General features: G+C 47.9%; 1 protein-coding gene across 4 annotated transcripts in view; it reads left to right on the top strand.

Moving 5' to 3' along the window:
• The window catches only part of LOC139060093 (glutamate receptor ionotropic, kainate 2), a 636,178-nt gene that overhangs the window by 478,794 nt on the left and 129,612 nt on the right, over window positions 1-27,772 (top strand). The window contains exon 1 of one of the 4 annotated variants that reach the window (XM_070538909.1): window positions 2,603-2,665. The exons of the other annotated variants lie outside the window; for them this stretch is intronic. The gene's annotated coding sequence lies outside the window, so the exon portion shown is untranslated. Of the gene's footprint in view, window positions 1-2,602; window positions 2,666-27,772 lie in introns of those variants that run through there. 4 annotated transcript variants of the gene reach the window in all.

Raw genomic sequence — 27,772 nt, 5'->3', positions numbered from 1 at the left:
CCACATGATCGTGCTCCTCATTAGCTTCGGGTTAGGCTTGACACTCCACCTCACTCTCTGGTGACTCCTGGTGAAGCATGTCCGGAAAATTTCCCACTTTCAAAAGCAACACAGTTACTGGCAACGACAGCCTGAAGAAATTATTGCCATTTGCGAAGTAGACTTCATTACTTTCCCTCCTTATTGGATTCCGCAGTATTTGATCTCAATTACAGTGCCACTTTATATTGACGTAGAGTATAAGGATTGGCCGTAGATGTGTCTTTGACCGTATAGACAGGATAAAGAAAAGCGACCTGACAGGGCAGTAAACTTCAAACAAAGATTGTTTGATTAGATCGCAATTCAAGAGGGCGGCATAGTATTACGTACAGTCTGAATAGCTGTAGAGTGCACCGAATAGCCAAGATATAGGGTCGGAAAAAATGATAGAATAAAGGAACACGAACGACGTGCAAATTATTGTGTTGTGCTTCGGAGATGTTACTGTGGTGCCTTTTCTTTATGAGAAGCAGATCAAAATCTTAAGCAACGCGAATACACAACCGCGCTAAGGCAGATGGCAGATTCTCTCTGTTTGGGCAAAGGAAAGTTTACAAAAAGAAAATAATACCAAGAGTAGAAAGCGGACATTTTTCGAGAGCGTCTTAGAATTGTTCGCATCGCGTATGCGTGATTGGCCTCATCGAAATCAGGCGCATTTGTCTTGGGTGCCCCCTTTCCAGTGCCCGTTCTCCGTGTTTTTATTCAGTTCTCTTTGCGTGTCAGGAGGGATCCGTTATTCCTAATTCTCTCTTTTCGTGTTTTCGATTTCTGTTCCGGCAATTGTACGAATTCCTTCATTTCTCGCACCAGCGTTCTTGGAACCGGTTTCGCATGAGCGAACTCTGATTGTCTCATTGAACGAAATCTGCGGGACGGTGAGGCCTGCATTAGCCAGGCCGCTGGGCCTCGGGAATTTTAAGAAAGCTGCACTTCCAAATTCTTTGTGCTCGCATTTCAAAGCTTGTCCCGTGCGTAGTTTGTATCAAGCAATCAGTATCAAGCTCTAGCTTGCCAGCTCGTGCCGAGAGGGATTCTTTTGTTTTTTCGCTCGATGATGCGTTCGTTCGTTCGTTCGTTCGTTCGTTCGTTCGTTCGTTCGTTCGTTCGTTCGTTCGTTCGTTCGTTCGTTCGTTCGTTCGTTCGTTCGTTCGTTCGTTCGTTCGTTCGTTCGTTCGTTCGTTCGTTCGTTCGTTCGTTCGTTCGTTCGTTCGTTCGTTCGTTCGTTCGTTCGTTCGTTCGTTCGTTCGTTCGTTCGTTCGTTCGTTCGTTCGTTCGTTCGTTCGTTCGTTCGTTCGTTCGTTCGTTCGTTCGTTCGTTCGTTCGTTCGTTCGTTCGTTCGTTCGTTCGTTCGTTCGTTCGTTCGTTCGTTCGTTCGTTCGTTCGTTCGTTCGTTCGTTCGTTCGTTCGTTCGTTCGTTCGTTCGTTCGTTCGTTCGTTCGTTCGTTCGTTCGTTCGTTCGTTCGTTCGTTCGTTCGTTCGTTCGTTCGTTCGTTCGTTCGTTCGTTCGTTCGTTCGTTCGTTCGTTCGTTCGTTCGTTCGTTCGTTCGTTCGTTCGTTCGTTCGTTCGTTCGTTCGTTCGTTCCCTAACTAACTAACTAACTAACTAACTAACTAACTAACTAACTAACTAACTAACTAACTAACTAACTAACTAACTAACTAACTAACTAACTAACTAACTAACTAACTAACTAACTAACTAACGAACTAACTAACTAACTAACTATTCGTTTACGCATTTGCTAATTCATTCACTGACTTTCATTTTGTCGCTAAATCACTTGGGCAAAATGGAAGCAATCTTGCCGTAAAATTTTAGTCCAGTTGGAGAAGGACACAGCATGTGTAAATCCAGGCGTCCACCTTCCTGCGAATACTAGAGCTAGTGTCTTGTTGTGCATATTAACCTCTGCCCTTTCTGCGTATCACTTATGCAGATTTGAAAATCGGGATTTTCAATAAGATGCGTTAGGGTGCAGCCTGAAAACCCTGCACTTAGCAAAACGAGCATGCCAAAGAAGATGAAGAAAAACAAGATGAAGGAACTGGGGTCACAAAAAGCAGCAAAAATGTCATTAACCACACCGGATACCACTGAAGAAACAAAGAAAAAACATGGATAACATTAAATGAACTTTGTTTCCTTTCAACGGCTTCTCGTTGTTGCCTGCCCACTTACACGTGCATAAAAAATATTTGTAACATTTTCTGCCCCATGGAACGTCTGCCTATGCTATATCGCTTTTCACGTCCAGTTCCTTGCTTGTTTTATGCGGGTACCAGTGTTTGCCTGCTGTGTAATCTCGAAAAAAGCTTAACGGAGCCCATTTCTACTGATGAACTATGTTCGTGCTTTGTCGGTATGCGATATGCTTTTGCTTCGATGGTGAGTGCAGTGTTCATTCCTTTCTTTTTTGCTCATGCTCGGTTATTTTCGAGTGTTGTTGCCATGAGGGTTATCGGCCACGTGTTCTTTTTCAAGCTTCCTCGTGTGCTTTTGTGCGGCCCGTACGTTCGCAGTGCTAAGTGCGCATTTGTTTTTTTTTCTCCTTCGCAGGTGAGTACCCAAAACAGCGTGCCTTCTTTTGGAGTACACCAGCGTAGCTCGTCTCGCCGAAAGGTTGGATCCGCAGCTGCTGTCTTTCGTTGTTTACGAACTCTAGGTGCTTTTATGGCGCAAAGGCTCCAGTCCCAGTGGGTTCTGGCCAACATAAAAAGAGAAGGTCTTTGGAGGCTTGCTAGAAAACGTTCCAAATGTAATGTAGGCTTGTTGCGCTCTCGGTAGGATGAGAACGTCTGATATCTCATTTGCTTTTGAAATGTACGCGAACACTCAACAGCGGTCACAATTACATAATTATCCTGAAGCTTCCTCGGTGACATTTCTACCGCATTGGTCATCTCTATCAAACGCGCAGTCAAAAGAGGGGAATCTAGGGTTCGTAAACGTGAGCTTTAGCCGCATTCGTAGCCAGAACGTATTAATTTTAATGTCTCGTCCATTACAGGTTCTTAAGCGAGATCGAGACAGTTGCAAACTCTGCCAAGCGCGAGTAGTCCTATATGCTTGCCTTATCGCTGCAACCTCGACATTTCGTGGCTGGGGTCATTCCAACAGCGGCCTTAACAACGGAGGCCGAACTTTGTTTCGCGCTGTGTCGCTTAAGCCAACGCCGCGCGAAGCACAGCAGCAAGCATTTGCTTTTCTCGATGCAGCGTTTAGACGAGTGCACATGACCGCAGGCGTCAGAAGAAATGACCAATGAGGAAGCGAGAACGATTATGGTGGCTGTTAAATAGTAATGCAAAATTTGCGTGTTGCGACTCAGACCCGCGGAAAGAACTATGAAACGACCGAGCGATGCAGCAAGAGAGAGTACAGTTTACACTAAGAAACATTGCTTCGTTCCTGCTATAGAGCCATAGGACACAACATTTAGTCAATTGTGTCATTGTACAAGAACAAACGCACGCTGAAAATGTGGAAATCATGGCCAAATACAGCAAAAGCGTAGTGTAACCATGCGAAGTTTACCGAAGTTGAGCTGTGTGCTTATGTGTGCTGTGTGCTTATATATATATATAATATATATATATATATATATATATATATATATATATATATATATATATATATATATATATATATATATATATATATATATATATATATGTTAAAAGAGAAGCGTGAACTATGGAATTAGGGAGAATTGCGTTTAGTACGAGGTAAATTTGCTTTATTTTTGCATCAAGAACTAAGCAAGAAAGAAGATCAGTATAAGGGAAGCAGCAAAAAATGTCTCACAGAACACTAAATAACGAATTCAATGAGAGAGCACAGAAAGGGGCATACAGACAGCTACAAAGCGGATTTTCGTTTTTTTTATTTTTATACGAAAAGAATTCAGGCGCTAATGGTGTTTTGACGACTGCTGTCCCTTTTCTGGCGAACGAAACGGTGAGTGAATGAAGCAAAAGTATATGAGAGAAAAGAACACATTCTTACTATCCTCTACTCTTAAAAGTCTAAATATTTTTTTTCTTTCATTGCTGTTTATGTCAGGGCGGCCGAAAAAATAAAGATTTCGAACGTAGTAGACTGTAGCCAATACAGGTCGAATTCGGGCGAGTCCAGAATTGTAATGCGCCTTGCACAGACTCGATAGGATCAGCGAACACAAAGCGTGGAAGACAGGAAAGAAACGACAATGAAGAAGGTACGTGCGTTGGACCTTAGAGCAGTAAGTATACAAAAAGTAACTTGGTGGTTATTATTCTTTCCTTTTAACTTTAGTTGCGCGAGAGACGTTGGTGTGGGAAAAAGAAACTCCTGAAGTGGAGCCACTGTAGAAGGGCCCCTTTTATATTGCGCCCACTTCGCGAAGTCTGACATCGGAGGCGGAGGAAGAAGGCCCTTGAGGGTGGCGAAAAAAGTTTTCAAATGGACAGCGACATCTGAACTGAAGTGTTGTCTGTCGGCATTTCATTGGCCTCGAAGAAATAATAATACCGCAATAAACGAAATTCGACGTGAAGGAGCGGTGTCCTGGGCCAGAGCAGATTTTCATAGATGGAGCGAAAAAAAAAGAAAGAAAAAGATGTATGGGCCTCTAAGCGGGTGCGGAGGAAGCAGACGACGCGAAGGCGAACGCTGGTCGCTTTTTCACGGTGCATTGGTGCTGTACAGCGCCCGTGGTGAAGAACCTTGACGCCAGCGCTGGTGAGGCTTCTCGGTTTGTCAGTTGGTCGGTCACAAGCGGCCCGGACAAATCGACGCGGCGCCGAAGACCGGACGCTCGCGTCGTCCGACTGTATGCTGTAAACTTGGTTGTCCACAGCTCCAAAGTTGCGTGCAGCACCTCTGGTAGACGTCTTGCCAGTCCCAAAACTTGGCCCTCCAGAGCATATGCGGTATCCTTGCCTAAATAGGCGTTTTACGTACGGTGATTGCTCGAGTATGACCTCCTGTTCTGACAGGAAACCATAGGCGCTGCATACACAATGACGGCTACACTCTAAAAGCAGTTACACCCCTAGGGGTGTATATTTGTCCTACAACAATAATCGTCATCTGTCTTGCCCGCGTTTCCTTTCTTTAACGCTGCGAGCCCGGTACTTCCCGGTCACGAACGGCATGCGCGTTATCAGTGTGACGCAGCATTCTCGACAGGAAAGTAGCGAGCGCCGAGTTTTCAAGAAAGGAAACGCAAGCAAGGCAGATCACGATTATTGTTGTGGGACAAATATACACCCCAAAGGGTGCAAACTGTTTTTAGAGTGTATAGAGTGAAATCGCTCATCGCTGTCACCGAGCGAGATGTGTTCATGTTTACCCGTGCGCGCTCGATACCCTGCCGGTTAACTTAGTTAAAACACGTTGACGGGCTTGTTCGTTGGAATTATGACAGAATGGGGAAGCGCGACTGAACGAGGACGTAAAAAGAAGCAGACACACAAAGACAGCCCTGTCTCTGTGTGTCTGTTTCTTTCTACGTCCTCACTCAGGCACGCTTCCATATTCTGTGATTTGGTTAGTAGGCGAATATTTACAAGTTTATACGGCCGATAAAACTAGTATCCTTACTTCGTACAGCTATCTACTAATTTCGTATAGCAATGGGTGCTTCGCCTTTCGGACAGAACTGCAACTTTTGTTTTACTTACGCTGGCTACACGAGTGTAGCTAGCGTAGGAAGTTGCCTTTTTTTTTACTTGGTGTAGAAAAGTGTAGCTTCGCCCACCTACACGAAGTAGTTTTTTTATAGGTGCAGTGTAGCATGAAAACTACACTTTCCACACTGAAGCTTCAGCGAGTGTAGGCTGCAGATGACAAACAAGCAAGGCTGGCGTTGCAAGCGCGTGACATTTCGTTTATACTGTCGGCGCTGATATAGCGACGACAGTTAATATTCGCTGCGAGGACGGTAGCGAAGCGCTGGCGTGTCCATGTGTGACAGAGGAAGGTGACTTAATCTTCCAAGAAGACAAAATGATCTTACTCAAGGATGGTGCGGTCTGCTTCAGACTCCACGCTGTGTCATACGCAACGAGAAGTTGTCTTCGTGCACTGCATGTTCGCGATGCAGTTCGCTGGAGTTTTTCTAGATTTGTTGATGTAAGGAAACTCGCACATTGGTGTTGAGTCTCTGGCAAGGGCATATACGCAGCCAGTAAGTGCGAAGTGAGGAGTTAGGCGCTTTTCGTCTGCTGACGCAGAAGTCGACTCTGATTGGCTACAGCCCTGCCACTCAAGTGCAGCACACGACGTCATAGCCTCTGCCTGGCACTACACTCGTCCACACGAGCCTGCACGAAGTGTATGTAAAAAAATAGCCCTAATAGACAATTTATACCGTAAAACGCTTGCGTAAAGCGTGCGACGCAACGCTAACGCTAAGAAAGGCTCCATTGCGCGGCACAAACTGTAGTCTTTTATGGGATCTTCGGATGGTCGTTTCTGAATGCTCTAGAGCGCTCTCGCAGGCGACGTTGTCTTCGACTGGTTGAAAGAGGCCGCGCTCTCTGCGTTCGGCTGGTTCTTCTCGATCGCCCTCCTCCATCTTCGAGCGGAGCGCTGTGAGGCGCTCCGAGCCCTGTCTCCGGAGCAGTCGTCGAGATTGAAGCGTTTCCCGCAATGTCATCACAGCACAGCGTCGCTGCTGTTGATAACGGTTCAGCGTAACCTAGGCAACCTAGGACACTGCATGCTGGCGTCTCGACGAACGCTCGTCCCTCGGCACGTCCACCGGTTTTCCCTGCAGCGCCGGAATCTTTGGATAGGGGAAACATCGGACCTTGGCATTATAGTCACGTGGTTTCGCATCTGCCATTTTCTCCTCCGACGGCGAGGCGCAGGTTCGGCTGGCGTGCCTGTCCTCTACCTCCGAGTTCCGGAAACGCCGGATCTGCCTGACTCTGCTTCGGGGTATGGGAAACCAGTCGAAGATATCATTAGAGTAGCGGAACGGAGCAAAACGCTAACGCTAGCGCAACCATATATGGAGCCACCTATGTGTAAAAACACGAAGACATACGATATGGAGAGCTAATCCAGTGCCGAATCCGCAAGAGCCTCGCTAATGCTGCATTCCAATACTCACCATAGACGTAAAATAGACGGCTAAGTGGACAGCGGCCACCTTAAGTCTCGTTCCAATTCTCACGAAGACGTCAAAGTAGACAGCTCCGCCAAGACAACATCGAAGTCAAAAACGATGCAAGCTTCTTTCCTGTCCAAACAAGACGGCAGCTGAGCTGGACGCTTGGAAACTTGACGGGAAGGTCGCCTGCTCACAAGATAACGTAGATATGCTTTCCTATGCCCCTTAATGTCAGTCACATCCTGCTTTTCATAGGTTCGCAGGCGCAAATAGTTAAAATAAAGAAATAATGTGTGCTTTTCTCAACTTTTCCTTGTCGCCGGGAGGTGGCATCACGTCGCAGAAGCCTCTTCGATAAGTCTTCCAGACAGCTCTAAACTCGCTCCATTACGTGGCATCGAAGCTGTCTCGGCTGTCTCATTTGCCGTTTACGTAGACTGTCTCCGATGCTGGCCATAATCGGAACACATCCTAGGTCAAGCGAATGAGCGAAAGACTTTAGCGAAAGACAGTAATTAGTGGCATCTCAACGCGGCTACAGTAAACATGAACAAACTATCTCGTTAAGCCTATCTGCCTCGCTAATTGAGAAGGTATGTCGAAAACAATGCCCATTTGTCACCAGTGCCCCGCTGTCCGAGCATCATCACAGAAATATAAAGCAAATACGAGCATTAGTGGGGAACGAATGAGTCGAACAGTGCAGGCCGACGGCTCGATAGATCTGATGCGAAACCAGGGTAGGTATAAGAGTCCACCTAGTGGACATGTCCACTAGGTGGACTTTTACAGAGTACCTCCCCTGGTCTCGCTTCGACTGGCGTCATATTGCCGTACGTAAGGCTCCCCTTGCGTGCATAGCATTCAACTGTAAACCCCGAAAATGACGTACGTGCGTAAGAGAATCCAGCACCGCTTACGTACAACGCATGAACAGTGTGGAGTACGCAACGCTCACGCTAACGCCAACTCCTTGCGTTTGCTGCTATACGCTATACTAAAACTGTCTAATTACTGTCCCTGTAAGAGAGAGAGAGCGTAGGAAAGTCCGCTGTCGGCCTAGCGCGCAGCTGACGCGTGAACATTGATCAGCTATGTAAATCTGGTCAATCTGTGTCAAGGTGGCGTTGGTCAAGGACAAGGGCCGAAAGAAGGCCGCAATGATATCCTGATCCACGCATTGCGAGAACCGACGGTTTCGTTTTGAACCCGGTTCTCTCAGCACAACAGCCGAATGCTCTACTCATTTGACCATGGACTGCCAGTGGACAAAGTTGGCAGGAAAGAGGCGAGTCCATAGGTGCGGTCGTACATGCATAAATACATAGAGACGTGCCGTAAACTGGGTGAAGTTCCCAACGAATGACAATAGCATTAAAAGCACGATCCACCTTATCTCCACCGCCCAGTACTGCTAGCGTACGTATTTCCTAATGCCTGTGCTCTGCCATTTTTACACTCGAAATTACAAACCAAAACTACGCGTGTATGATGTAACACGCCGCGAAAGCGAGTGCCGGGACGCGATCAGGTGTTGCAACGGGCCTTTCTCAGCTTTTGACGCATCGAATGTGTAACGCCGCAGCTGCGTCGCATATTTCACGGTCCAACTCGTCACTGCATCCACTGCAGCCTTCTGCCCGTCCTTCGTTCCCAACCCACTCGTTCCTCGCCAAGTCCGGCGATCGATACTGGCACGGGTGAAAAGTGGCTCGCCCAGTGCCGCCGTCTGGCACGTAGGGCAATTAATCTCTCTTTGATTCCTGCGACGGTGCCTGTCCTCGCTCGAACGCTGGCGACACGCCTCGCGGCGCCTGTTCGCTGTTGGTGGCGTAGCGACGGGCTGACAAAGAGTGTGACGAGTGAATCCCGTCAGGGGGGCACGAGAGAGGGAAGGCTTTCCTTGGGAGCGAAGGCCCTAACGGTGTGCCTGCATGACCGAGTTCGAGCCAGATCCCGAGCGCACCGGCGAGGAGAATGGCGTACAGAAGGAGAGGGTGGGAAGCGACGACGACAACAATGACGAACAAGATGTAGGGTTTCCATCTGCAGCCTGCTCCCATGACTTTCGATAACTCGAAAGCCGCGAAAGAACCGAACTTCGGCGCTGCTTAGGAAGTATAGCTTAGAATTGACAGGCGGCTGAGTGAACTGGGTTTGTTGGACATCAAAGTACGCAGCAGATGCTTTAAATCTTGGTTACCTGCTGAGAGGGCAAGAGAGAGAGAGGGAAAACTTTATGGCAAGAAGAGCGTTGTTTTTCTACAGTTCAAAAATTCAGTTGAGTTGTCCTGCAGGGCGGATAGAGTCTACTGGTAACAGAGTACTATCGTCAGAATAGCTATATAGTATGAGTAGATGCCACGACGCTGGCTCTTCTACGCAAGATTAGGTGAAGCAACATGGTCAAGAGATGGCCCGGCTTGAGCAAAAGACTGCAGAATTAATCTGTGACTAGAAAGGTAAGAGCACCGGCTAACCAAGTAAGTTCTGCGGAAATGCGCAGAGTAGACTGAGAAGCTCTATTTCCGAGCAATCCCGTCGCATGTTCCTTGTATGCCGGCTTTAACATTAAGGTGGACGATATATATTGCTTTCATGAATATATCTGCGCACTTTCGCAGAGCATATCTGGCTAACATACTGTATCTCATATACCTTATTATGGCCACGTAAGTATGCCGACTAAGAAAGGCGGCGAATGAAGCGGAGAAAAAGTATAACTAACTGTGACTCAAAAGCGTCTTGTCACATCACATAAGTAAACAACAAATAACAAAGGTGTTACACAAACTGGATGCCTTACGTGTAATGCTTGCATTCTGTTGGTAATTTAACGACCTTGCCTTCGTAAGAATCTGATTTGTCAGTCAGTACAGGCAGATAACGTAGGATGCACTATTTCGTTGCTCATGCCGATCACCTCGTTCATTGCCTTCCGACAGCTAAAGTGATTCGTTTTCCTAGATTTTCAAGATCCTGCAACACAGGAGTACGTGACAGGCACCGTATTAAGGGAAAAAAATGCATATCTTTGAGCGCGCCAAGAACCATCTGACGAGCACGCGCAAAGCAATGGAGAACGCAAACGCAACCTAGACATTGCGGTGAAGCTCTCAGTTCACCTTATCCTTCCCCCAGTGAAGGTTAGCAAACCGGAGTGTTTTCGGTTTAACCTCTTTCCCACCCCATGTATCTCTCTCTCTCTCTCTCTATGCAGTAAAGGAACTGGATGACTGAGAACGCTATCAGTGGCGTTGCCCGTCGAAACATCGGCGCGATGGCATCCTTCGCCGTCAAGAATCTCTCGTGGGACTCGCAGCGTCTTCTTATTGAATCACGTGTTTCTCTGTAATGCAAACACGGGGCCTGCGAGTATAGCGCGACCGACCAGCCAGAGGCGTATACGCGCGTTCTTATCGCCAGAGCTTCTCCCTCGCAGCAGTACGCTCGCGGCGATACGATACCAGCCCGGACGAGAAGGAGCAGAGAGCGTTCTTGGGCGCCGGGGCCGCGACTCTGGGCGCGCTGAGATTCTCGTGGAAATACGAACAAGAAAGACACGCGAGGCTCAATCTATGACAGGGAAAAAAAAAACCGCGGAACCATCAGCGAGAGAGCGTGCCTGTTTCTTTCTGGCGCGCCCGTGTGTTTATGCAGTGGGTTAGATAGGGCTCCGAACAAACTCTCGCTTGGCGTTGAGACAGGCCCGTGCGGCTCTGAGGAGAAGTGGGCTCCGATGTGGCGGAGGGTATGCGGGGAAGACGCTGCCGTATGCAGCACGTGTTGCACGTATCTCCCTGGTATAGTCTCTTCCACGCGCTTCATGCCTTAGCATCGCGTTCTGCGCGCATGCATCTTCCCCGGGGGAATCACGGCCATCGCTGCCATGGCCCAGCGAAGCTCAGGCGTCTTCGACTACATGTTTGTTTGACTTCCAGCTTCTCAGCAGCTTCTCTAACTACGATTCATTTTCTATATTTCGCCCTTCCTTACCAGCCTTCTTGTTTTTTTCCCGGCGAAAAGCGGATGCTACTGTAGCCTCTCTGGTCGTGGCTGCGTGTTCATTTGCCTGATTGGTTCGTATTGATTCGTTCGAAAGATTTACGTGCCCCCTCGTGCCTGGCCTCGCAGTGGCCCCGATAAATTCTTTCTGCGCGGCGTCGTTCGGGAATGGCGCGGGCTGCCCATTAACCTCGCTCTGATCGGACCCTCGATTTGTTCGACGAGCGGTCAAGCGGGAAGCGGATGGCGTTATAGATTAAGGCAACTTGAATGTCTGTGCATCTGCTCTGCTACTTTGTGTTTTCTTTCCCCTATCTTTTACCGTGACCTATGATCGTCCATAGTTTCTTCAAGTTTGTGTAATATTAAAAAGCAAACGAAGAGAGAAAGCAAGAACGTCTGTTTTATAAGTGGTACACGGGACAGTTACATATGTTAAGACTCGGTATTCCATATATAATATTCCCACCATAGATATGGAATCTTTCATGGCCGTAAGGCACAACACGTAAAAGAAAGCTCAGTACATGGCCATACTCCGAATAGTGCAGCCAATGAGTAAGGAATGTTAATTTACGAGATTGAGATGACCATGAAGGATGTCTTGCTGTTATATCGTGTGCACTCGGTCCGGCTTTGCGCGGGTGAGTCCAGCGTGCCATATTCTGCACAGTAGGAAAATGTCGTTTTCTGTACGCAGGCCTTGCTTGTGCTAACAAGGTGTAAGCGAGTATTTAGTGTTCGGCTTATTTTGGAGCCTTCTTGAGAAGCGTTACACAGGAAGCACGCTTACAACAGAAAGGGTTTCTTCCGCTCAGTTAAATGCACAGGACCTCGAGCAACTTTAATAAAAGTTTGCAAGCTATAGTGAGAACAGAATGCGCGTTAATGCGCTTAACGTCCCCAATGTGCGAGCTAGTTTGTCCGCTGCGTCATTGACTGCTTTGCCAGTACGGTCATAGACTCTTGCAAAGACGTAGTTGACGATTGATGTGTAGTCATGCTACGGCAGTATGTCATCTTCGGCGCGCACAGTGCTTATCGTTCTCGTTGCGAGGAGCTTTAGGCAATTACTTATCTATATATAAAGGTAACCCGAGGGTAATTTCTAGCACTATCCGGTTACTTCAATCCGTGAGCGCTGTACGCAGCGTCATCACTCATTTATTGCGTCGTAGGCTCAGTTACCAATCACTTCTGTGTGTTTTTTTTTTAAACAAACCCCTGCCTCTTAATCTGAAGTACGACATATTCGTGTCAAACAACAAGATTTTCTGAGCTACACTGGAGAATTTGATGATCCTTGTACGTTTCCTATTATCTTCTTAATTTCTATTTTCGGGAGAGGAAAGCATAAGGCACTGTTTAGCTACGAACAAAAGTAACTTTAATCGAAACAACCACACAGAAATCCCCATTAACGAATTGCTCGTTCTCTCTGCGATCTTGTTGACCTATAGGTTACGATCTCCAGAAACAACCTCGCGTGGTTTAGAAGCGCAGGCCGCTAGATCTCGGTTGTCGTCAGTCGTAGGACGCGTATCATTTAAAACTGCGTGTGCTGAAAGGGATGACACGCATTTTTTCACTCGCCCCAGTTTCTTTGGTGGCTACAAATGAGCGAACACGCGAGAAAAGAGAGTCGTAGGAACGTATCGAAAACGACATCTCGGCACAGGAAACAACGCAAGTTGGGCATTGTTGGGGGAAGCAGCTGGGCCGTGTTTTACGGGGAAGTGCTCCCACATAAGGCTGAGCAGTTCAAGTCTACTTCCGGTCTCCGCGCTGGCTTCCGTTCATTCTTTGTGACCTTCTCCCCGTTCGTATACCGCACGCCCCCGCTTTCTGCTGGCGTTCTTACTTCACGTTTGTTCAGCGCCATCTCCGGAGGCGGAGGCGGAAGTGGCGTCTCAGCGGAAGCAACCTTAGGGAGCGTTCTCGGGGCAGCCTTGAGTTATGGCGGCAGTGGTGGCGGCGGCTGCGGCGTGTTTCCTTGCTAGGAAGCCGGAAGTTATTTCCCCGTTCGCGACCGGAAGAGATCGGACCTCGAACAGGGAGCGAGATAAGGACTCGGATCGGATCGGCTTCGTCCGAGCGAAAGCGCTAACCCGGCAAAAGCTTAACTTTGTCGAGGCTGCACATGCTGTATACTCATGACGAAAAACGGACAACTTCTTGAAGTTGAGTCGTATTGACGAAAAAAAAATATGTTTGACGGGCGACAGATGCACCGCTAGGTTCTAGCGTAAATCACTTAAGTAGGTCTTGACGGTCTGATTCTGACGAAATTCTTACAGTTGGGTATCTGTTACTTCTATACTTTCATTCCGGGTTGGACGCTTAATAGACCTAAAGGACGTTTGCGAAAAAGAAAAAAAAAGAAAAACACTGTCTGAAAACCAAGCAACCTAGTGTATCTGCAGTTTCGGCTGCAGCATGATTGTCCTGCTAACGACACATGCTCAGCAGGCACACCTTGCCCTTATGAGGTCTGTTTCTACCTACTAAACAATTCATGCAAATTTTCGACCCTGCACTGACAACCGCAGAAACATATCGGGATACAGGATACGGGAGAAATGTTTCCTTTCGTCATGGGCAGGCACCCTAAAATAGAGAGATACAGTGCAGACGGCCCACGATTAAAGGCACATTATGTATATTTTTCGGTTCTATCACGTATACGATGACTTCGAGTTAATTTCGTTTGTTTCATGGCTCCCCTAGCAAAGCGTTCCTCGTTAGTGTCCAGTACGCTATAACTCTAATCTCTGTTATATTTAACAAAGAACGACGAGCTGGCTTGCGCCGGTGAAGATATTTGTGTCATATGAAATTTTCGCGCCAGTCTGTGCATGCCCAGGAGACAGCTAAAAGAAACGACGGTCTGTAGCATACATGATAACTAGACAGCCGGCGCCAATTTTTAGGCTTTGAGATGTGGCTACGCATATTCACTGCAGACTGAAAGACTATAACGGTGTTCCTGGTCTTGCACTCTTCCGAGATAATTCTTCTACGCGAATATATTCATGGGAAACATGCAGAAAGATGTTCTACTGAAGCACACGCCATCTTCTTTGTGGGGGCAAGGTGCCGGGAGCTTTGCTGCGTGCGACCTTTCTTTGCATTAATCCTAGAGTTGCACTGTCCACGAATTTAAGAACTGCTTACGAGCAGTAAAACAGTGCTAAACAACAGGACAAGGAGAGGGACACAGACAACAGCGCTGACTAACAACGAAGTGTGTTTCTTCTTTCAGTTAGCACATATATATATTCCGCCGCTATCTCAAAGCACAGAATCAACATAAATTCAATTTAAATGCTGAATTTCTCTTAATTCTGTGCTTTGAGATAGCGGCGGAGTTTACATATGTGCTGAATGAAAGAATAAAGACACTTGGTTGTTAGTCACCGCTGTTGTCTGCGTCCCTCTCCTTGTCCTGTTGTTCAGAGCATGTTTTACTGCTCGTAATCACGAACCAACCAGCCCAAATGAGTACTCTTCTGCAGATAAAGAACTGCTGGCGTGAGACGTTATGGCAATATATTAACTATAGCAACTGCAGAAGTTTCCAGATTGAAGGGGGGAGGGGAGAGCGGGGGGCAATAAATGGTTTGCTTGTTCATATACAGAATCCCCCTACATCTGCAGCGAGATAATACATTGGTTATGTGGACTAGCACAGTCCTTTGGAGCAACGAATGGGTCTGTGTGCGCAGGAGCGGTATCACTGCCTTACAGGCTTAAGAGGAAGCTTTAGCTCGGGTGCTCCTATCTAAATACATGTAAAAGGAGAATTCGTTTTTCTCGGCAACCACTGCACCAAATTTGACGGGGTTTGCTGCATTTAAAAGAAAAGCTTAAAATCTAGTGACTGTTGGTTTCGAATTTTCGATTTAGGTCGTCAAATTTTTATAAAAATTTGGCGAAAAACGCAAATTTTCAGAAAACGAAACTATCAAGTTTACAATCCTGTAACTCAGCAAGAAAAAATGATATCGGAATTCTGTGAATTGTACCTGATAGCCCATCTAAAGCGGACAAAATTGATATGTTACACATGAACTTCGAAAAATGGAGTGATGTGTAATTACAACTTTTGCAGAACCTTTGTAAACAACGTAACAAATTCACGTAAGAGGTAAACTGACATATCAAATTTGTCCGCTTTGAATGGTCTAATGGATGCCGTTTACAGAATCGCGATATCTGTTCTTGATGCAGAGCTATTAGCTTGTAAACTTCGTTCTTCTATTTTTTTCAAACATTTGAATTTTTGAAAATCCTTTTAACAAAATTCAAGCCCTAAATCAAAATTCCGCTTCCAACAGTCACTAGAATTTAACTTTCTCTCTCAAGTGCAACAAATTTCATTAAAATCGGTCCAGGGGTTATCTCAGAAAAACGTTTTTGCGTTTTTACATGTATTTGAATAGGCCGCGTCGGAGTTGGGCCCGAGCTAAAGCTTCCTCTTAAGAGAAGGACGAAGTATGTTTTCCTTTATTTAGAGATGTATAGGAACTGCGGAACGGTGGGGATTTCAATACTTGAGGCATACGTATGTATTCCCATAGTCATTCGTTCTTATCAAGCATTTTTTGTGCCTATAAACAGTGGGAGCTTGCTATTATCTCCGAGAGCAACGACAACTTCCCGTAACAAAAATGCACTTGACACCTCCGCGGACGCCGGTCGAAGCTGCATAGCACCATCGAACGGCCCCAAAAACGGCGGCCATGCAAGCCATCCCGCTTACATTCTCGCGCGCGCGTGCGATCATCAGACAGGCGCGCCACCTATGGGAAGAAGGTCACGCTCGATCCGACGTTTGCCCGCCATTACCGCGATGACCCTCGCATTGATCCGCAGATTGGCGCTTGATTGCGGGCCGAGAAAGCCGCCCCCGCCACGGTGGTTCGTCCCAGCAGCGCTGCCGCTAAAGCGAGGTGTGAAAACTAGCGCATCTGTTGGCGTTGATCGCCGCGGTGTCATTACGCGGCTTTCGTGCGCTCTGTCGTAGCAGCAGCATTTACTTTCTTTTGCTCTTCTACTCCTTCGTTTTCTTTCTTTTCTCTCTTTCTTTCTCTCTCTCTCTGTGCGACGCACCTTCGCATTTGTGGAGTATGTTTATCGTGCCGTCAGCACTGAACCAGATATGAAAATGCCGTTGGCTGATGTGTTACGCTTCTCGCGTAGGAGGAATGCATTGGAGCGTCGAGACGTGGAGGAAAGTACGGCAGTATTGCGCGCGCCTTCGCAACTGTCTGGTTGACCGGCTGAAGAAAAAACTTCATTATGTGACGACTGTAGCCCGAGACGTCTCCTCTTGCGGAGCTGGCACTCCCCGGTGCTGAATACGCGCTGCCCGCGATCGTCCCCTGAATGTGATGGACGGGGGGGTGGGGGGGGGGCGAGGGTGGGGGGGGGGTGAGGGTGGGGGGGGGGGGGGCTCAGGAGCAGTTACAGAGTCCGGCGCAGGTCTTGGGGTGGTGTGAGCCAGTTCGCCCAGGTGTACGGCATAAACGGGGGTATTCCGGGGCGCGTGATAATGTGACCTAAACAGAGGGTGTGGGTGCATCCCCGGAAAGAGAGGGAGAGAAAAGGGAGGAAGGTAAGGCAGGGAGGTTAACCAGACTGAGTCCGGTTTGTTACCAACACGTGGGGAGGGGGAGGGGGACGCGTGTACCGCTTAGGATGCGGACCACAGACCTGACAGATGGGTTGGCCTGATCTAAGCTCAAAGCGACGTAGGATTCCGTCATCAGAGAGGGTAGGGATCTAAGATTCCCCGATAATAGTTGCCTCTGCGCGCGAAAAGAAGTACGAGGGAGTCGGCAGGATCAAGCCGAGTGAAAAGGTTTTCAGCACAGCCTCACATGAGGCAGCATATGGATAAGTCTGCGCGGTCGCGTGTTAATCTCTTATCGACTGTACAGATGGAGGATAGACTCGCGGAGTTTGTGCATGTTCCGAAAAGCCTATATTCGATGTATAACGCGAATGTGTCATTTACAACGACAATCATATCTTATGCGTAATGAGATCTTCCACGAGCGTAGGTTTTAACGGATCGAATAGGAGTTATACATGCAAATGAGAGAACTTAGGCGAAAATTCGTTTGTGCTATCGAGGAAGCAAGCTTGTGCTAGCTAGAAAAAGAAGCCTTCGTAGATGTATGTGTATCGGAGCAACTCAAACATTAACGATAGTGAAGCTGTTTAAGCGAGTTCTCGCGCACATCGGATGTACTAGCGGTCTATTTGCTGGCTGTTCTTAGTGATGTTTAATCTCCGACACTCTGTTCAGACAGCCGCTTCGATGATTCCACGCAAGCTGCACTGCTGGACCATGCCATCAGCTGTCACAGCCGCGGTCGTACAAATTGCTGGCTAGCTTTATACGTGGAACCGGTAAAACTCGACGAGAGAAACGAGAATTAAGCATTACTGACATCGAAACAATCCGCGCAAAAAAAAAAAGAAAGTTGTCTATTGAAGCTAGGTATACGTAAGGCGACATTTATTTTATAATAATTTATAATTACACTTCAAAGCGGAAATTCGGGATTTCCTACGAAGGCTAGGTTGCTGAATATTCTTTGATTTATATTTATTATCCAGCAGACCACCTTCGGCTTTCACCGTCACCGCGAGAAAATTGCGTTGAAGTACCTTCAACAGATTGGCTGTAATAGGAGTAAAAAAATAAATTGAGCGAATGCTGATTTCAGTCGACGGGAATTTTGAACCAGCAAGCGTAGAGTTTGAAATGTGTTTGAGCGAGCAGGTTGTGCCGAAACTGAGCACGAGCTATGCGTCGTAAATCTTATCGGCGAAAACTGACTTACCAGGCGAAGCGCTAGATGCTGTGTAAAATGGGCTGCGGAAAAATGGTTGGCCCTTCTTTGTTTTGCCGCAACTGATGCAGTTTCTGCACTGTACTGCGGAAGGCCCTTTGCGACTGCAACATGTGAAACGCACTGCGAAAGATGCGTGCCGAATGTGATGACGTAGACCAAAGCGTAGAGCAACCAGCCACTTCCCACCGGCAATTTATTTTGCGAATGAAGGGACAAGCACAAGCTTTCCGCCTTCCCTAAAGCTAAGCGAGTTGTTTTGTCTTCACGGTTACCTGATGGTAAACCGTAGCCCGTATTTATGTATGCCTTTCTTACAATGCATATGCGTCAGAAACACGTGGAGTGAGTTCTGTAGTAAATGTGCCGTCTACTACCCTGCGATAGGCAGTTTTTTTGTCTGTGTTAATTTCGTGCAACCGAATAAAGTTCCATCATCACGCGAATAAAGTGCGGTTTACTCAGCGGGAAGCTTAACTACGAGAGCTCGCAGATTCGTCTTCACAAAACAGAGTCATAATAAATTTATGTTTGAGGCTTAGGATCGATATGTTTAGAGTAACCACAACGTACTACACAGACCTAGTGCTAGGGCCACGCCACAGCTAAAAAGAAGCCGTGTGTATTACTTTGCTGATGGCTCTTCTTACTTTACGACATTATGGGTATGGATCCAAACACCTTTAAAATGTATAAAAGAATCCCCTAAGATAGCTGCGTTCGAATCTCGGAGTGCAGCTATCGCACGAGTCGTTGCGGCAAAGAGTTTGGCGTACCCGTGTAACACCTTCCTGAAACCTTCCATTAAGCTACGACACTTCATTAATTAAAGAGCACAAAGGCATCGCTACCGTCCTTCCGACAGGTTGCTCGTAGGAGCTATAGAAGACAAAGTTGGGCGGTGAAATCCGGCTTGGCCGCGCGCGCCCATTTACTCGATGTCTCGAAAAGCTAGCGGGATGAACGCGTAGCGCCCGTTCGCCGTCGTCGCCGAATTTCCATCGCCCCGGCTGCGGCAGCTGGCGGATCGGCTGCCCGGCCGGGAAGAGTCTTTAGGGCGGCGTCCAGCCCGAGAAAATGAGGCAATCTCGCGCATCATTTGCGCGTGAGCGCGGCACCGCGTCGGCGTCGTTCGCGCGTTAAAGAACCTGCGAAATCAGGGAGCGAATAGATTGAGGAAAGGTAATCTCAAAGGGGGGGGGGGGGGGAGTACGTAAAGACCGTGTCAGCTCTGGCGAGCCGCGCGATCTGCCAGCGCCGTTACAAATGAAGCGAAGTTTTTAAAAGGCTCGTTCGTACGGGCGCGCAGGACTTGGGTGGCGAGGGCGCGCTGGCGAAGGTGCTTTTACGGACGTGAAGATATCGGTGCGAGGGAAGGGAGGGAGAAGGAGGCTGGGGGAGGGGGCACGGGGATCTGCGGAGGTTGAGATGATTGCAGCGCGCTCCGTTAATGAGTCGTGGCCAATGAAAATTCTGGGAAGACGGTCTGCAAGTAGCGGAGGCACGGAAATACTGGCTCCATCGATTACGTCGTTGTCGTCGTCAGTCACCCGCTAGGTGTATGCGCTTGGCAGCGGGCGGAGAAACGTATCTCTTCACGGTCAACGCTCGCGAGAAAACACCAAAAAAAGGCACTATGCCATACTTGATTCGATGTTTACGCGATGCAATATCCCTCAGGTAGTAAGTAGGCCGTTCAGGTTGGAGCACTTTCCAGAATCTCAGCACTCCGATACCAAAAGCGCCTCTCTTTCTCACAGTGAAAAAAAAAATTTACTCAGTCTAAGCAGTGCTCCGTTGTGCTCGGTTATGACAGCGCTCCAGAACTATATTCATCGTGGGTGTTTAGAAAAAGAAACGGTTCGATTTGTGCAGATACGGCAGTTGAGGCGCGCTCAGAAGACGACCATTGGCGCGTGCACTAGTTAACGACCCTCGCTTCCCCGCAATAAGAGTATTTCTGCGGAGAAGCCCACTTCTGTCGTTTCCCACGTTTTGCAGGTTATAGCCTTCACATTAGAAGTTATAGGTGTAAATCAGATGGTTATTACGGCAGCAGCAAGCGCAGCATGCAGCTTACCGGTGTGCCAAATGATGGCAATAATTGGGGCGCGCGTTGCTTGAATAGCTAGGGACATAAAAGCAAAACAAGGCAATATCGAAGCCATTACTTGTGTACGCAGTGACCATGAGCTTCTGCAGCAGCTGGTGAGAATGTTGCCTGAAGCACATAGGCAATAAGTTAGATGCGTCCAAAACAATCAGGTGATTGTAAAGTATGAATCAAAGGCAGATAGAGGCGAGCAGTACGAATTAAATGACCATGAAAAGGAGTGCCATGGTTGGGCGTAGAAAGATGTGGGTTTTCACCTGCGTAGAATTTTATGGGGACGCGTACATAAAATTGAAGGGTAATGTGATGCTCCCGTTGATGCTGGCGGACTGAATTCAGTCCTAAAGGAGGCATACCTGCTAACGCATGACTATATCAGTGCCACTACTAGCACTATGCAAGGCCAAAGTAGGTTGAACGTACTCAAGGTTACTTTATTTATAGACAACTGAAAAACGTGAGAATGAATCTCGCGGCCGTTTCTATCTGATAATCGTTATACTTTTACCGCAGAAAAGGATTTAGGAGGGAGAAACTGAACTTTCAGTTTTCTTGTAAAAGTAGATTTGCACGTGCTGCAGGTTCTCCATGCAGATCGATCTTCTAAAGAGACAGGTCTCCCTTCCGATTTTAGATGGATCGATGTTACGTTATCGGCTCCTCCCAGGCTCTTAATGCTATATGACATTATGAACTAAAAATACTACAAACAGAATCCACATTGCCTGCGCCTCGTTAGGCCCCAGAATAAGTCACAGTCGTCTTCCAGGTTCCGTTACAATTTGCTGTAAGAGCGAGATGAGACTCTAATGTTTATACGATGTTTTAGTTTCCGATCACTTAATAAATGTTTAACTACTCGAATTACCGCAACTTTATGATAACATTGGTAAATTTTGCACCTACGAAAGATGCCAGGACTCACCTGTGCAATTTACTGCAGTACCTCAGATGATATCATACTTTTGGTATTACAAACGAACAGCTCCATGCGTATTTGAGTCTTTTTCGTTATTTGTGCTTTGTTCATTGTCATGACTATTTTGCCGGGTGCTTCTTTGATTCATTCCGCAGCCTTTGAAAAAAACATTGTGGTACGTGATTACTATATATACCCATCCCTTCTTCCTCTTCGCATCATCATCGTTTTTATCGTCATTATTTGTTCTCTTTCCACCTTCCCCTGATCACAGTAACACGACGGAACATACTAGCTCAGGCTGAGCCCTCTTTTTCCCGATATTAAATTCTCTCTCTCTCTCTCTCTCTCTCTCGTGGTTTATTGCATAACTGAAACGAAATTGTAGATGTATAAAAAAAAATAACGTAACCCCCCCCCCCCTCTCCTAAGCTATACATTGCGGCATGAGTGAAAACATGACGTGGATTAAAACAAGCCCATTCAGCAGTAACTCAAACACGCGCTTTGCTATCACGCGCATAAATAAAACACCAATACAGAGATGCAGCACGTCCGTCCAGCGTTAACAGAAAAAGCACGAACAAAAATCGTTAAACTGATCTGTCCTGAATAACCATTCCTGCCTGCCCGAATTCGGACAGTGCTGAGATTCGGGCTTTCTTTTCCGATTCCGCACACGGCTTGTGCATCGGGGCGCCCGCAACCAAACCCAGGGGCTCGCGAAAAAAAATCTCCGCTCGAACCACTGTCTCACACAGACAGCTATACAACTTCCGTTCAAACATATACAACATACAAACATCATGCAAACAACAAACATCAGTTCGTGGCCATCGCACGCCACATCAGGCGGCCGCTCGAGCTGCTGGTGTAGCCGCGACTGCGCACTCAAAGGGATCGGAACGAAAGTGGAAGCGGGCATGACCGCGTTACAATTCATTAGGGTCGGGCAACGCGTCGAACCGTGGAAACGGTGCGGCGGCGGCAGCAGCCAGCACCTTCGATCGCCGCAGTCCGCAGCGCGAAACGAGCCAGCGACGCGAACGTGCGTGCAGGTGAAAAGCCGGTTCTGCCTCTCTGATGGGCGTGATTCGAACCGTGGCTCGGCATTCTTCCCAACCCCGTGTTCCGTTTACGCGCACGGTTCGCACTCGGATGCCTGCGGTTTCCTCGGCGGCGGTTATTATGCAAACGCCACCGTGGCGAAAGATGGCCCCGCCGTGTGTCTCTCGCCTTGTATGTTTGTTTGTTTGCGTTCCACTGGAGGGCCTGACGCGAGCGGGGTGTTGCGTGGATAACCCGGCGTGATTTGGCTGGGAAGGGCAACACATGCTCTTCCTGCTACACATTTCTGCTTGAAGGGAAGAGAAGCGAAGGTTCTGTGGCGTAATTTTTTTTTTTCTGCCTGGGCTGCAAAAGCGCTAATTTGCGTTTGCGGCTGCTGCTGCTGCTCCGAAGTTCCCTTCCACGCAAGCCCTGAGGGCCTTTTGGCCATCTGGGAATTGCTGGGCCAAGTGTAGTAGGGGCGTGGTGGTTAGCGTGCTGGAAGCCTTATGTCGCGTAAGGAAGCGATAGAAAAGAGGAGAGAGAACGATCAATTCATACAACTTGGACATGTCAATGTGAGCTTCTTTTGACGAAAGCAAAGCATGATAAAAGTAATAAAAGTGAGTAATATGAATCGCATCCGCTGCTAAAATTTCTCCGCATCAATCTCTAAATGGTGAATCCCGGAAATTATTAGTGTATCATTAGTGACTGCTAGTGCTTGGACCAACTGTGTGGTTGGTTGAACATTTCGCCTGAAGTTCAGTATAGACCGAGTTCTAGAACTGAAACCGTTTCTGCTCGTTATTCATGCCCAATAAAACAGTTTCTCACAGCGCGTTCTACGTAACCTGGTTTTTACGTATAGGACTTCTTGCGCTTTTTACTTTGTCATGCATGTTTTGAGCTCAAAAAGCTTGACATTTGTATCAGTTGATCGCCACTAAAGACTCACTCATAGTAGGCCGACCCAACACCGATGCCGGTCTGCCGACTGTCGGCGCCTTTGCCGACGCCGAACAATGTGCCGACGGTCGGCACATTGTTCCGCATCGGTAAAGTGTGACAGAGGCGCCGACACCAAGGAAAAAACGCTGTCGCCGACAGTCGGCAGACCGAAATCGGTGTCATGTTGGCCTAAGGTGAGTGAGCCTTTATACGGCGCTATAACGTAAATCTATTCCAGACTTTGCTATTGCAATTCTGCGATCAGCCCTCCATGATTGGTCAAAAAATTCTTCCCCCTTCACCTGTCTCTTACGCTACGTCACGAAAACCGCAAAAACGCTCCATCTGATACGATGCGTGCACACTGATTATGCATGATTGAACCAAACGAAATAAAAATAATTATTTCTCATTCGATGCTTTTTCGCCATAATACTCTGCCATTGATCAAACGTTTTCGGGCTGCGCCCACTTTGCCTGTCTGTCACGCGACGTCACAAAAGCGCGAAACTACATAGCGTTAAAGTGGCGTATATGCGTTAAGGACGGATCAATATGCCGAACAATACTAAATTTGTTTCTGAATAGGAGGAGGCTGACCCGTTCCGAAAGGAATAGAAGATGGCTGCACATCGATCGCTCTGGCACTAGGCACTGAGAGCGGCTATGGAGCATGAATTTATTTGCGTGAAATAAACATTTTTCTGTGGTGCTATAGCGTTATCGAGCTGTTTCGGCAAGTATGAGACATCAATTTGCCAACTATGCTTTGCTTAGGATCCGTTCTGGCGGCATTCTTAACGACTTGGTAGGCTGCCCGATCCTCGGTACGAAGTTGCTGCTTGCGCTTGGCTGCGTGAGCCTGTTCTCGTGTCCGGGCTGCAGCATCGCCACGGAGTAAACGAGCTCCTTCCCCGTTCTGCTCGCGGCGTTGCTGATCGAAAGCTGCCTGCTGCTCAGGAGTACGTACGACGCGTGACCTACATATATCGGAGGCGGTGAGAAACTGCGGCGCGCGCACTCGGCTGCGACGTAGAGCAACGACGTCAATACTGGCGCAGCTAATCCAACACCATCTAGATAGCAAAAAGCCTTTCAATTCCGGCCCATGACGTCATGTTACCTGGCCCGAATGACGCAGAATCTAATGGCGATGCTCCCGAGTAGTCAACAGTGATTTTGACGTCACCGCTTCATCACGCCAGCCTTGTCAACGGAAATTTCGGGCCAGGTTGCGTGACGTCATGGATCGGAGTAAATAAGCCTAGTGCTACCTAGGTGGTGTTGGCTAATCACGCGCCTCTTTTTCTCTCTCTTTATGTTCGCGCATGCGCATGGGGTTGTGCCGGAGGAGTTTTCGGCGCACAGGTGACCGACAGATAGACGGACGGATGAGCGGACGGAGGGATCCGCTAGCCATATACAGCTTCTCTGTAAAAACATTACTTGTGGTAGTGTTATATATAAAAACGCTATATGACTACACTGCCAAAAACACTAAATGGCAGACCACAAGCATGCCTCCCAGGTTGCGATGTAGGCTTCCCCCGCGAAACTGAATTTGCATGAGTCATACACCCGGCGCCATGGTGCAACACCAATCATGCCTTTCGCACGGCACATCGCATACCCGACCTTTAACGCGAGGTCTGTCTGTAAAGGCCAACTGGGATCACAAATCCCCTTCGGCGGTATCATCGCTAACAGCTCGGCCAGATGGGAGGTGGTTCTTCGCAGCCCTCTTCTGGCTGACCTACTCTGGGCTGTCCAGCAGGCCCACGATGCGGCCGAGAGGCTGGGCCTTCCTGTTCCCACGTGGGAGCGGCCCGCTTCGTGAATACTCACAATCTACAGGACTTCATTAACGTTTACCATACCATACCATACCATACCATACCATACACGCGGTGCATTAGGCCAGTGATGATGGCGTTGCTCTACTTAGCTTAAGGTCACGGGTGTGATTCCATCCGTGGCGGTGGCATTTCGATGGGGGCGAAATGCAACAAATGCTCACGAACGTAGATTGAGGTGCACCTTAAGGAACTCGAGGTGGTCAAAGTTTTTGCAAAGTCTCCCACTAAGGCGCGTGCCTCCTAATCAGACCGTGGTTTCAGCAAGTAATAACCTGAGAATCTAATATAATATACTCTGTATAACTTAATATTGTTCCTGCCTTACTTCGAAAATTTCTGTAGTTGTTTCACTTCTGATAATTTTGCGATATCTTCTTTATCAGTCGGAGCACGTAGTAACCCGGATATTAACAGTTAGTAGTTTTAAACAATTGGTTACTTTCGGTTATAAGAAAATATAGAATGTTTTCCTCTCGAATGCGAAGACAACTAGTTTGAGTGTAACATTCGATTCGTATTCGAAACTTCGAATATTCACCTACCCACTAAGACGATCAGTCCTCCTTGGCAGCAATTATAGAGAACTGTAGAGTTCGCTGTTGAGCTACGGCGTACATGGTATCGCGCTGTTTCCGCTCGAAATAAAGACCACTGTCTACCCGGTAACAGTTTGTCGAATCCAGGTAGCCGTTTTTCGTCGCCACATCCGCAGCCGTCAGGTCTCGCGACAAAAGGCCTTTTCTACTAGCATCACAAATTCAACCGTGAAGCGAATGTGCAGACGACACTCGGCTGTGAAAACGAAGTTTCCAGATGCTTCAGACATCTTATCTGAGCTATTTTCTTTTATTGCGAATTTGGTAACGCCTCCTCATCATTTAATAAAAAAGCTTGTTTGCTGCCGAATTGCAAAAGTGAAGAAGGTTGGTCGCTGCTTCAGAAGAAAGAAGAAACGGGAGAACGACGTTACAATCACCGAAATAATCATTTACAAACACATTGCACAACAAAACTCCGCTACTCCTCGCTCTCTGGCGACGCACCCGCGCGGCGCGTAGGATAAAAGAAACTCGGGAAGGGCTTTTCACCACTCGATTACGCAGGCACCGCGCAAACACCGGCGCAGCGATCGCGTGTTTCGAGAGCCGTAGAAATAAAAGAGCGGAAAGGGGGCCCCCATTTCGCTCTCGAAGCACGCCCTAATTTCGCGGGCTGTGCCACGCCGATAAGAAGGTGTGTTCCGCCAGCCCGCGGCCGCTTTCCCCACTAGTAACGCCCTCGACAGGCGTTCAACGCCACCTAGCGAGACGGGTTACTCAAGCCTTCTCACATTCGTCCTTTCAAATCCGGTGACTTGCTTTTTTTTCCCCTTGCTTATCGCATTCATTGCTAGTTGTCTCTCTTTTTTTTTTCAGCGATAGCGTGGAGATGCAAACGCGTCTAGAACGCTATTACGTAAAAGCTGAAGCAAATTTGCCCTGCAACGCATCTTTCTCTTTTCGGCTTGGTAGGTGCTTCCCCAGCGATCTCTCTCTCTCTCTCTGCGTTTTCATAAATAAGGGTTGCGTGTATTATGTGGGCGCGTATGTGCAAGCACGCGTGCGAATGTGTGCCTATGGCTGCGAGCACGCGTTCGTGCTGGACTAGGTTTGCGATGCAGGCTTGTTGAGACGCAATCTTGAAACACTGGTGTAGTGAAAACAAGACGGGAAGGTTTCATACTTGGAACTTGGAAGCCGTGTCCGAGTGTTCACGTGCACTTGTCGTGTCATCGTTCTCGTTCGCGCAAAACTAGCATTCCAAAACGGTGAGCGAGCGAATTAGTAGTTGACAAGGAGTGCACCTGTCTGTCAGGCGGGCTAGCTGAGGCATGAGACGATACGTATCTGTGAGTGTCTGCAACGTTCTTCTTTGAGTGAGTGAGTGAGTGAGTGAGTGAGTGAGTGAGTGAGTGAGTGAGTGAGTGAGTGAGTGAGTGAGTGAGTGAGTGAGTGAGTGAGTGAGTGAGTGAGTGAGTGAGTGAGTGAGTGAGTGAGTGAGTGAGTGAGTGAGTGAGTGAGTGAGTGAGTGAGTGAGTGAGTGAGTGAGTGAGTGAGTGAGTGAGTGAGTGGAGTAAACTTTTATTGGGTCCAGCAAAACGTGGTAAAACGCGCAGCCAGCTGATCCCACGACGGGTCTGACAGGTCTAGCCTGCCGGCCCGATCGCAGGTGCGCTGGACGGCCAGGATTTGATCTTGAAAGACGGGACTTCACAGGAGCGCGTCTCACTCTTCCTTGGTGAACTTCGGGCCCAACGACCTGCACTCCCAGAGCACGTGACACAAAGTAGTAGCCTCACCACAGGCCACGCAAGAACGTTAGTTTTTGTTTGTTTTTCTAAAGCATTCGCACCACTTACATGTACCTCGCTCAGCAATGAACACGCCTCCTTTTGTGGGTTGAGTAAAACTCTTGCTTGGGCTAGTTGGTTCATGCTTGAATTAGTAAAGGCAAGGCGCAGAAGACCAGGACTCAAGAAGAAGAACACAAACGACAGGCGCCAGTCCTGTCGTTTGTGTACTTCTTCTTGAGTCCTGGTCTTCTGCGCCTTGCCTTTACTAATTTATGGGTTGAATCGTTCATTCGACTTCCTTGCAAGTTACCTCTCAGAGTAAATACGTCAATCAAAATGCGGAACGTTCGGGTCGTGCGACGCTTCTCCAGTGGGGCAACGTTAAATAACAAATAGATAAGCTGTGGCACGTGTGATTAGTGGGAGAAATATCGGCAAAAGTGTTTGTCATGACCTTTCCAATCTTTTGTTTGTTTGTTTCTTTTTTTGAGTGAGTGAGTGAGTGAGTGAGTGAGCTAGTAGCTTTTTAACCATTCGCCTG

Source organism: Dermacentor albipictus, chromosome 5 (genome assembly GCF_038994185.2).
Source record: "Dermacentor albipictus isolate Rhodes 1998 colony chromosome 5, USDA_Dalb.pri_finalv2, whole genome shotgun sequence".
Classification (NCBI taxonomy): Eukaryota; Metazoa; Arthropoda; class Arachnida; order Ixodida; family Ixodidae; genus Dermacentor; species Dermacentor albipictus.
The sequence above is the reverse complement of the archived record's forward strand: the minus strand, read 5'-3'. Positions and strand labels throughout refer to the sequence as shown.